We start from the raw sequence: 12,467 nt of genomic DNA on the forward strand, positions 1-12,467 counted from the left end.
GCAAAGTCGAGTGGAATTCTAATGACCGTATTCCCATGTTTTAAGCACTCCAGCACATATACATGCACACTTAAGACACACTTATACACACACATACAGTATATACCCTCTCACACATACTCAGCACTCAACACACCCCCGCCCACCCGCCCTCCCCGCCAAACTCCTTCTTTTGGTCGTGAGCTCTCACTTCAATTTGAAAGGCTCCTCCACTTCTCCCAGTAGATAACCTGGGTTTTTTTTTTTTTTTTTTTCATAGCCCAGAGCCACTCGCCAGCACCCAGAGAGACTCCCGAACCCAGGGCCCAGGAGAGCCCGCACAACAGAGAGAAAAGGAGAACAAAGCCAACCTGCAAAGTCTTAAAAAGTTAAAACGTGTACTTTGATAGCCCCGGCCTACCTATTGCGGCGGCGCTGATCCGACCCCAGGGAGACTGACAGCACCGCAGAGAAAGAGGGAATACAGAGGAGAAGGAGAAGAAGAAGTGGGCCACGGCAAACCCCAAACTCTTCTCTTCTTCTATTTTCCATATCTACACGCACACACACACACACACACGCTGGAGTTTGATATATGCAGAGCTGATGGTTTTGCTGCTGTGTTCCAATGCAGCAAGTGTATTGGAATAATACCATACTTTGCTGTAGTCCAACTAGTCTCTGCATTAGCATATCTATCTTTGAACAGTACAGTGAGTGAGAGACAGGCGCCTGGAAATACTGTATACTGTACAAAACACAACACTTAGTGATAGTGATTGTACCAGGGGATTTGCACTATACTTGCTGGCACAACTTGAATTTCCTTTTACAAATCTCCCAGAGCGCATTGATATTGTGTAGTGACATAAGCACATGCCTTACATTTCAAATCCTTATATTTCTTAGATGTGTGCATATAGGTTGCTGTTGAATGTCTCAAGTTCAAGGATTTGGAGCAGCGATGCTACTATTATGGAGAATACTATCCCACCACTACTATATACAATAGGTTGTTTTTCAGCTGGCTGACAGAGAGTCATGGTATTTTCCTCGTTCTCCTGTGCAAAACTGTTATGGAAAAATGTATCTCCTAATTCATATTTAACTTAAACTTCTGACCAGGACTCAAATGGCAAATGTATTTTCACACCAAGAGACTCTTGCAGGAACCCATTGGCCTGTGACCCATTCTGGGTCCTGACCCACAGTGATAATCCAGGTGCTAAAACATGACAGAAAAATGTATCAAATCCTTCTAATCTGCAGTACAGCTGCAGCTGTTTAAATCACGCTAAATCAAGCCTCAATCAACTCTCCAAACAGTTGAGAAACCTTTCTGCCATATAGCTGACCTGTGCAATGATGCAGCGCACTGCTTTATGCATTTTTATAAGATACAATGAAGTGTTTCTTTCCAAAATGAGATATACTCCATTTGGAAAGAAAAATGATGTCTACAAAATGATTGCTGGCATGAAAGTAAAGCAAACTGGGGGCTAGTATTAGTTAGCCATCCAAAGACCTTTGCTGATAAAATAGTTACATAATGGTTATGAGGATACACTTATATGTGCTTTGGAAATATTGACTGATGAATTTCAAGTGCCATTTATTTTCCCAAAATACAGTACAGTACAGTGTAAAGTAAAGTGTTTTGTAATGGAGTCTTTTAAATGTCATCATACTTCCATTTGGATAAATTGGTGGGTTTGAATTGATCATCATTTATGATTTTCCATGAATAACCCAATTAAAGAAATTCCCACATTGAGGTCTCATAATTGCTAAGGGATGACTCAACATCAAATGTAGCAATGTATTGCCCACAGTGTGGCAATTTATTGCCCTACTAAACCTGTTGTTGGCCCTAAAATCATTGACCTTAAGTGTCAGAAAACCTTGCTTGATGAGTGTCAGTGGTGATGATAAGCTTGGAGCGTTGTCCCCTTACAATAGCAGGGGGTGAATAACATGATTGTGCGTGGATATCCTCACACACACACACACATACACACACACACACACACACACACACACAGGCCTCCTCCTCCTCCCTGTTATTAAATTTGCCTGTTAATTTTCTCTAAGGGTTTGGTGTAATTAATGGACCAGTTTAGAACGGCCGGCGAGGCCCAAGCCGCCGTCACTATCCCCGTCCCTCCGGTCAGTCATGAAGGGCCCTCCAGGGGCCCGCTGGGGTCCCCTCAGCCCGGGCGCCAGGCCCTGTCAGTCAGACGCCCACCCTGGGACCGGGCCTGTCCATCAGGAATGGAGTGATGGAAAGATGGAGGCAGGGAGGGACGGTACGGTTGGCTACGGCTATATTCCCCCCCAGTGGCTGTGATTGTGCTCATTACTGCCCATTTACATTTCATCAGCAGGCTAGCTAGCCCGGCGCTGTTAGCACCACCGACTCATTAGCACCGAGGGGGGAGGGAAGGCGGGGAGGGAGGGAGGAAGAGCGAGGTGTGCAAAGGCCTCAGGCATCCAGGATCCAAAATACACTAGAGGGGGGCCTCAGAAAAAGAGCAGAGAAAGAGGCAGCCAGACAGAAACACACATGAAAGAGAGAGAGAAAGAGAGAGCAGCCATTGTGCCTGTGTCTGATCAGATAAAATAGAGGAGGGAAGGAGGAGGGATTTAAATCGATATGTAATAATGTCCAGTGGCGTCTCTGGCCATGCCCTTTCCTGGATGAGTGAGAGCATGAGAGTCTCTGTCAAGGGATGGTAGGTTGCATTTACACAGGCACAAAAGATCTGATTATTAACTCTTTGTGGTGTACATCTGATCCTCCCATGCCTGTCTAAACAGAAAACAAGTACATACCTGCGCTCTACTGTTCAGACAGCAGTGTCGGTGTCACAATGTTAAAAATCAGATTTTCTGCTTATGTGGAAATGTCACACGATGTCCCAGACCGATTAGAAGGAAATGTGGTTTCAAATATTTGAACTCCTTGCCAGACGCTTTAACAACGCTCATAGATCAAACACTCCTTTTTCTCCAGCACTTCACTTCCTGGGACTTCACCTGCCTGATCTGTTTCCGGATTGCATCCTAACATAAGATTGTCTTTGTTCCATTGACTTCAAATGAAAATAAGGTGACTTCATGCTAATGGTGTGGGAAGCCAGGCCCAGTCTGCCACACACAATGTCTGGTGAATCCAACTGTAGGATGGTGAAAAGAGAGTAGTTATGAATCATAGCAGGCTAGAAGATCTTAAAGGTGCTACATGTAGAATTTTGTGTTTATCAAAATGAAGGCCACATTTCCCATAAACCCTGTAACCCTGTTGCAAAGAGGGCATTGCTACCGCTCCCTGGCATCGCTCCACATGCATTTATTTTGAAGAACAAGAAGAAGAGCCGATAACAGCCATTGGTAACAGTCAATATGCATTCTGACCAGGTAAGCTAACGTGTTGCAGTTAGAATAGTGGAACTAGAATAAAGTTTGTATTACCTTCAAAGTAAACCAGTTCCTTTCTGTGCCATAAAGCAATCTCCTTTTGTGCTGTAAAGCAATCCTGCAATGTAAAATGCAGTGCAAAGGCTGCCAATCTTCTCAGCGATGGTCTTGTATGTTTACAGAAATTAATACCTCAAAATTAAATTAACATCTTTAATTAGTTATGATTAAACCACCTTTAGTGAGTAATGAATAAAATATATACATTTTAGAAACTCTTCTTTCATATCTATTAGTTTATGATATTGAACAGTTGTCCGTGCAGTGAGAGGAGAGGGTGCGTTTAATGAGCCACATACTTTTAAATTTCACTGTATCATTCATATACATACAGCCAAATCAGTCATGTTGCTGCTTCTCTGCCCTTGGTGCACGGATACCGATTGTCCAACACGCATCCAACTGTGCTAACGTTTCTGTTCGCCAAGCAGCAGAGACTGATGCTCACTCTCTGTGCGGGTGCAGAGAGAGAGAGGCCCTCGGTGTCCGGCCTCACCAGTCACCCTGCAGTCACACCACAGAGGGAGTGGGAGCGGGGGGGGCCAGAGATGCCCTACGTCCAGCCTCGACTATCAAACTGCAGAGAGAGAGTGAGAGAGAGAGAGAGAGAGGAGAGGATATATGTAGTGATATGAGATTAAATACAGTATGCCTGCCCTCTTCTGGTCACCACCACCATCATCCACACTGACAGTCCCCACTGGGGGGGAGGGAGGGGGTGGGAGGAGGGGCGGGTGGGTTGGTGTGTGTGTGTGTGTGTGTGTGTGTGTGTGTGGGGGGGGGGGGGGGGGGGGGGGGGGGGGTAGAAAAAAATAGAAGGGCAGAGGTGTAGGCGAGGAAAGCAGACAAGGGCAGAGGACGAGGTGGAGGAGGAGAGAGGAGGGGAGAAAGGGAGGAGAGAGAGAAGAGGAAGAGGTGAGGAGGAGGGAAGGAGGGAGAAGGAGAAGAAGAGTTATGTTAAAGAACTGACATGCATAGGCCACCTCCTGTTGACGCAGCAGACCAAAACAGAATACACATATTTATACGAAGAACATTATAATGACAAGGAGGTAATCAATTTTAGCAATTTGCATTACTATTATTATTATTATCTTCTCTAATCCTCATCATAACAATTAAAAACATTGCTTTTTTGTTTGTGCAGTGGTATTCCCTTGTCATATCCATGAGGAAATTATAATTCCATGTAATGCACCTCATTTACTGTTAATATTAATCCAATATCGTATGAAATGACATTTTCAAGTGACTAAAAACTCCATGATATTCAAAATGTAATTAAACAGTGCTGCCATATCCTGCTATTTCCATGATTATTAAACCAATGGCTTGATTACGCGGAGAAAGAAAATAACAAAATGGAAATGGTTTGCCACTGTTTCTTGACTGACAGCGTTGTTTCTAATCTCATTAGCGACAGGAAATTGACTGCAAATGATGAGCGCACATTCCTAATATTACTAATTTACTTTAGCGCACCGGGTGTTTCTTCAGCGCCCGGTGTGTGTTTGTTAGCCATAATTGCCACGGCTCTGACAAAAGGACAGTCAGTGAATGACACATAAACTGGGTGTGTGTGTGCATGCGTGCGTGTGTGTATGGGTTTGCGTGTGCATGTGTGTGTGTTAGTTTTTCTGTGTATGCGTTTGAACGTCTTGTGTGTCTGTGTATGTGTTTGTGTGGACGTGTGTGGTTTCACGCATGCATACTTGAGTGTATACGTGTGTGTGTGTGTGTGTGTGTGTGTGTGTGTGTGTGTGTGTGTGTGTGTGTGTCCTCCTGGGGCCCACCTCTGCCTCTAGGTGCTGTAGGGGCAGGTGTGTAGCCAACAGGCAGGCGTGATGGCTAGTTAGCCAACTCAGAGGTGAGAGGTTTAGTCTTAGAAGAGCTAGTTAGTGGTAGGCAGGATTAAGCTCTTTGTGTCAATAGCAGATGACTCCTCATTCTTCTGTGCTGGCTCAGGTTCGGTCTGAAAAATTCAAAAATTGGTCCCACTGAGGTACATGTATTTGGTGGTTATATCAAGGCCCTGGGCAACAATTTGAGGCAATATAGATGGGCAATTTTGTCAGCAACTATGAGTAACAGTTTTATTCTAATAATGTTTCTTAAAACCCGCTATATTATCCGCAATGAATTTGTCCAATTTGCCATTCCTCATCCCTGTGGAAGACAATCTTACTCATCTCCACTGTTTCCAATGTGTCACCCGCTTAAGGTAAAAATGTAATTTGCACTCTAATTATCCTTAAGGAAATCATACATCGTAATCATAATAATAATCACATCGTAATTAACTCAAATGCGCTTTTTTTAATAGTAGTACTTTTAATGTATCTTTTTAGCAGATACATTTCAATACTAATGATGCCGAAACAGACATAAAACTATAGGAAGCTGACTCACTCAGCGACTGAACTGAATGAAGCTCTTTTAACCTTCTGCTTGTTATTTCAGCTCTTGCACACACTTGCTATACTGTTTTCATTCATGACAGTTTCATTTTAATGTCTCAGTGTGAGACTTCTTTATGTGCTGCCTCCTTGGCCAGGGAAAAAGAGACATCAATCTCAATGTGACATGTGGGTAAATAAAGAATAAATAAAAACGAAAAAGTAAAAAAAATATATATATATATTGATTTGGTATGGGGTTTGTTTTTGAGAGCACGGTTCCATGTTTGATGTGATGGTGAGTTGCTTTGCCAGGGAGTACCAGCAGGTCTGTGTTTGTGTTGCCATGTGTTTGTTTGTCCATGGGTTACTATGCGTTTGATACTGTGCCAGTCTGTGTGTGCGTGTGCATGTGTGTGTGTGTGTGTGTGTGTGGGTGTATGAGTGCATGCACCTGCTTCTGTATTCGTCTGCCTGTGTGCACTGTACATGTCAGCCCGTTTGTGTATGTGCCTCTGCCTCTGTGTGTGTGTGTTTGTGTGTGTGTCTCCCTGCTTCTGTGTGTGTGTGTGTGTGTGTGGTAAGTTCCCCTGGGCTTTCGGGGTAAGCCTTCGTGGCCTTGTGCTCCTCATCAGACTCTGTGTCTGGGGGCATGGCTGTAGGGTGGGCTTCCACCGCGGGGACCCTGGGACCGATGGGGGGACAATCACTGCTGCCTCATAGCTGCAAGGAAGGAGACAGACACACACTGCATGGATGAAAAGAGAAAAAAAAGAGCATGAATTTAGTTTGCTCTCCCATTTTCCCCCCCCTTTCCCCCCCCCCCCTTCCCCTTTCTTTCCTAATCCCTCCTTCCTTCTCCTCTCTGTAAGGAGTTTCACAAGATATCGCCTTTCACGAGATTGTGTGTGCATGTGTGTGTATGTGTCTTATTATATGTGTATATTAAGGGAATCTTCTGTCAACACTTCCTCATCTGCCCGGTCACATGATCCGGGTCTGTCACACGGCGAGGCCGGCTTCTTCCTGCGAAAAAGCTCCGGAAGGATAAATCTTACTTTCCAAAAGACACACTGTATCCCTCCATTTCTCACACTCTGGATCCCTGTGTATTGACAAGGCTTTCAACATGTAATCCATCACACATTACCTGCTTTTGTAAAATAGTAACCATTAACTGGTAATAAATAATGCAGTCTGATTTCTTCCACCTACTTTTGGATGCGTTTGCCATTATGAAGTTAAAGGGCAATTAATTCCAATTTATAGAGTGTGATTGGAATCATTTCCTCATCAACAGTCATTATACAATTCAGGATGCATAAAATGATATTCTTGCAATCCAAATGCCTTTTCCCCTTCAATCATGTTTTTGAGCAATCGTGTAATCACTGACATTTTCAAAATATATCTGTGATCTGATTGCTGTGTTTGTTCATTAACTGTAAAACATTACTATCACCATTGAGTTGCATTATCATCAGATTATTGTAATGTATTTCTATAGGTGCAATAAATTACTCTACAACCCCAGTTTAAGCGGACAGGAGCAGCTTGTGATGTCTCAGAAACTAAATTAGAATCAGGCCCAATATCAGATGAAACGTCATAGTAAGTCTTTGCATTCATGATTCAAGGTTTTGATTTATGATTAATGCACTATATGGACATACCACTCACGTGACCACGAAGCACTGAAACGCCATTTACGTCCCGTTTTGCCAAATTCCCCTTTTGACCTCCTATTCACCAATACTTAACTTTCCCATTGTTTATAAACAAATAATCTACAGGCAGTTGTTCTTACTCTCTGGCATGAGAAATGACTGTTGTTGCTAATGATGTTCTATGCAAACAACGTAATAAGGCAGGTTAATCAGGCCGGCATGATTTTCTATTAGCTTTGTTTACACAGTCTGCAGAGACTTCGGGGGCTAGTTTCATCTTAATAACAAAGGATCAGACTCAATGCTCTGGCATTTGTTGCTGAAATCCACATTGGGAACCAGTGACAAACTACAATAATCACCGGGGGATGTTCTTACTCTGCTGAGAGGAACTGTGCCAGTGACAGGGCCATATAGGTTTTAGGTAGAAGTTGATCTGAAGAAACGTTGCCAAACAGTGTTTTGTAACATGATAGGCGATGCTGCAGCTGAGTGAAGCACGGCCCCAAAAACAATCGTGCTGAAACCGAATATGTAAAATGATTGTGCCGCATTATTCGACTTGTCACGGGCTAAAGGATGGGTTTACTCTATCACCTGACTGTTGAGCTTTTCTATATTCACTCTCATGGCATGACCTCATTTAATTATCCTTCATCTCAGCGTCTCCAGAGCTCTTTGTTTTGTGTCGGACGCGGCATTTGTTGTCGCTCTTTGACGTTTGAAAGTGTTTCAAAAGTAACACAATGACAAAGCGCCGCAGTCTGACACATGACAGATCCGACCGCACACTTGTCAATTCGTCTTGACGCCGCGCCCTGCCGCCTCCACAATGGATGCCAAATCTCAACCTGTGACTTCACCCGGATCGGATTACCTGCTACAGCCCATTGGAGGAGGGGAATGGGAATCAAAGTAGATTTCACCTTTGACCTCTTGAGTTCACTTGACAGGTGTCACACACATCAACACTGGCCAGAGTTCAACTTCCTGCTTAGCTCACTTCTGTCTTATAATCCCGGAGACAAGTCATTTAGTGACGTGCAAAAGGCATGCAATAACATCACACACACCTGTAAGACAGTGCTGCAGCAGTATGCATTAAAAAATGACTTAATATTTTATTTCAAGGGGTACACAGATGGCCCTGAGAACAGTCTAAAAACTGGATGAAACATTAGAAATATTTCTCCACCTCTAATGCTACTGTAATTGGAATAGTGTTATATTGTAGGGGAAAAAACATTCTGATCTACATATATATATATGTAAAATGCATCAAACACTTTTGATGAATACCTCAAGTAGTCCAAATATTTGATATTTTTGCAAAGGTCTATGGCAGCAGATTGATGGCTAATGGAAAAATATATAAAACTCTACTTTTTATTAAAGATATTCAAAGTCACAGCATGGGCAAGCCTGATAACTGCATTCCACTCTCCTCTTCACTCAGTTTTGTTTATGTGTTTGATGGATGACAAGCTTGGTCATGCAGACTCACAGAAACATGCGTACAGATACAAGCAAACCTGTTTTAAATGCTTCATTTGAATAGAATAAATTAAGGATCAGATATTACAGAGAATCAACCTGGTTCAAGAACATTTAAGAAAATCAAAATCATTGTTTCACACACACACATGCACGCACACACACACTCATGCACGTGCGTGAGCGTGACCAACATCACCCGAACATCATTACCACTGCAGTTTTTCACCGAGTGACACAGCAGGAGTTCCTCCGTAGTCTATCTTGTCAGGGAGAGAGGGATGAGAGACAGAGGACAGAGTAGGGAGGAGGGAGGGTGGTAGCGTCTGTGTGTGTGTGTGTGTTGGAGGGGGTCAGTGAGATGGAAAAGCTCGAAAGACAAAGGGTGTGTGTCATGTGCCATAACGGCGACTGCTCGTCTGCTTTCGGACGGCAGGAAGAGACAGCAGAGACAGAGACAGACAAACCGACAGAGAGATAGAGAGAGAGAGAGAAAGAGAGAGAGAGATGGAAGGAGGGAGGGATGATCAAAAGGATTGCAGCCATAATGATGAGGCCTCCGACCGGACTGACGCTGTCTCCATCCAGTTTGCTCTCATCAATGTCAATGCTCTGACAGACACAGCGCGGCAAGCGGGAGATGGACGCCTTGCACTCACACGCACCCATCTGCCCACACATAGACACACACACACACACACACACATGTCGACATCACACCAATGCCTGCCTGTATAGATACAAAGCTATAAATCACGGGTCATCTGTGTTGTTGTTTTCTACTGCTTGGGAGTTAAAGAACACCTGAACGCTGCTCATTTGAATTCAGGTATGCTGTGGTCAGGAAAATAATAACCTTACAATAGCCTTAATTACTTCATTGAATAGAATAGAATAGAATATTTATTTATGGAGGTTTTATTGTCCCTGTGAGAATTTAAATGTCCACTTCAGTTTCACTACAAACAATTCAACTCAAACTGATGATTTGTAATCATCCCTAAACATCACTTTTGTGTGTTGTGTGTATATCAATTATATAGTTTAATCTAACAGAAAAAAAAGGAAATAAAGCCAAGTTTAATAAAAACACTTAAATATAAATGGGTGTATAGATAAATTGATCAACAGACAGAAAGATAGATGGAAAATTTTTATTCACTACATGCAACCAACTACAACAAATGCATAGATTTGAGCCAAATAGTAAGAGCAAATACTATTTATGGTTTGTTTTAACATGCTTAGCGTACAAGTTGAGCGGGGTTTGTCACATAAGACTATACAATAACAGCTAGAAAGTTCAAACAATCACAAGGAGGTATTTAAAAGTCAATGTAGTATACTCTGATGTGACTGACCACTTACCTGCCACTATCTAAACCCCACCAACCTGCTAGTCCACGCAAATCAAAGCAAACGCTGGAGAATGACTCGCAGCCACTGTTTGACCCAAGTCTGCACCAACACCTGTCATATAGACCGTTTTTTTTTTGTGCAAATATATCCTTTTACCTACTTCTTCTTCCCCTGAACTCTGAAGCAACCCACAATTATGACAACAAGCTTTTTTTTTTTTCAGACAGGATGGCAGTAACCAGATCCCGTCTGTTGGGATGACACAACATTCAGTATCGCGTTCCTCTCTTTCACCCAATCCTCAGATCCATGTCAATAGAGACGTGCTGTGGAAATCCCCGTCACAGATCCCCTATACTGTCATAGATACCTGCGGCCACATACAGACAGCCACTGCCACATCCCTACTGTCACACACACTTCCGAGTTAAAGTAATGGAAAGGCGTTTGGAGTGAGAGTCCCTGCGCTACCAATCAAACAATATTTGCTCCACAGACGATGCATAGGAATGGCATACACTGTCTTTAGTACGCTGCAAATAGGGCAACAATAGGACACCTCACACCTTGATGACACTGACATGTTTTTATCTGAAATCCAACTCAGCAATTCTATCTACACTGTTTTAGCCAGTAGCAGCCGGTATTTACTGTACAAATGATCCTTCAGTTTTACCATTGCAAAACAGCAATGTGACCTGTTTAATTCCAGATTTGGTGTTTTTCACCTGGCATCTCATCATGCATTATGCGTAATGTATTTTACATTCTGTTAACTCTATATCTTAACTATGTTTACATGCCACTTCAAAATGACAATCAGACGCTTGGGCGTATGGTAATGTACGACGGGGTGATTTTGGGGTTAGGTAGGAGTGCAGTGTGTGTGTGTGTGTGTTTGTGTGCAAGTGATTGTGTACGTGTTTGAGTGAGGAGTGGATTCGTTTTACGAGAGTCAAAGTCAGACAGAGGGCAAACAGCAGACCGAGTGACAGATCATCAGACAGACACAAACACACAGACACACACATTCCCAGAATCCAACTTGTTCCCGCCTCTTCCTTCCCAGAATGCCGAGTGACTTGAGAGATTGATGAAACCACAACTGAGCAAAGATCAAATCAAATATTTAAAGCAATAGTGTGGTATCTGAAGTATCTCTCTCACTTTGCCAAGTACACACACTAATCAGCGCTCTTTTTTCTGTGGTGGCTATCACTGCTCATGCTGACTACACAGTTCTTCTTCTGTTTATTCCACACAAAACGTCAATCATTATTGCGTTTTATTAATCTGCAATAGAATAGCAAAATGAACATTATTTACACAGTATGAAAATGTTGCAGATTTTTATGTAAACTATTTTCCTCACAGTATCCACCCATCCTGCTTGGATTCAGGCTGTTTAACTTCAACAGCTTTACAAGAGGAGATTTTCCTGTTGAGATGGACACCGTCAATGAAGCGCGCTCCCATAATGAAGTGCTTTTTAGCATTAGCCATTCATAGCTTCAAGTGGGAAGCATAATATCCCACGGGCCGCTTTCACTCTTAAACCACAATAATGGCGCTTCCATTTAACCCCTTAATGTATGTTAATCCAGAGATGTCAATGGGTTCTCTTAACACTCCTGCACAGTCCAGCGGGGGCTGGGAGGCCGGCGAGGAGAGAGTTGAGCAGACAGACAAAGGGTAGCTTGAAAGACGGCCCTGATATTTGATTTAATAAGAGAGCCCTCTTTAAAACAAAGACACATTGTTGGCTCTTGGCACTCTGAGCTATGTTTGGTGTGTGTGTGATTGCATGTGTGAGCCTGTGTGTGTGTGTGTGTGTGTGTGTATGTGTGTGTGTGTGTGTGTGTGAGTCTCTGAGTTTTATCCGCCCACTTGCTGGTCTATCCAGGCCCACTGTTTTCAGTTCTGCTGGCTGGGTTGCCAGTTTGGGAGCCTCCATGCCTCAAACGGCCAGCAGAAGGGTTTAAAGGTAGGGTGGGGAGAGGGAAAGTGATGAATATTTAGGGCCCATTGAAATGAAAATCCCAGCAGCCCCTGGAGACCAGGGCTTAGAAGCCATCGCCGAAGGGATCTCCATCTG

The sequence above is a fragment of the Centroberyx gerrardi genome, chromosome 22 (assembly GCF_048128805.1).
Source record: "Centroberyx gerrardi isolate f3 chromosome 22, fCenGer3.hap1.cur.20231027, whole genome shotgun sequence".
Lineage (NCBI taxonomy): Eukaryota > Metazoa > Chordata > Actinopteri > Beryciformes > Berycidae > Centroberyx > Centroberyx gerrardi.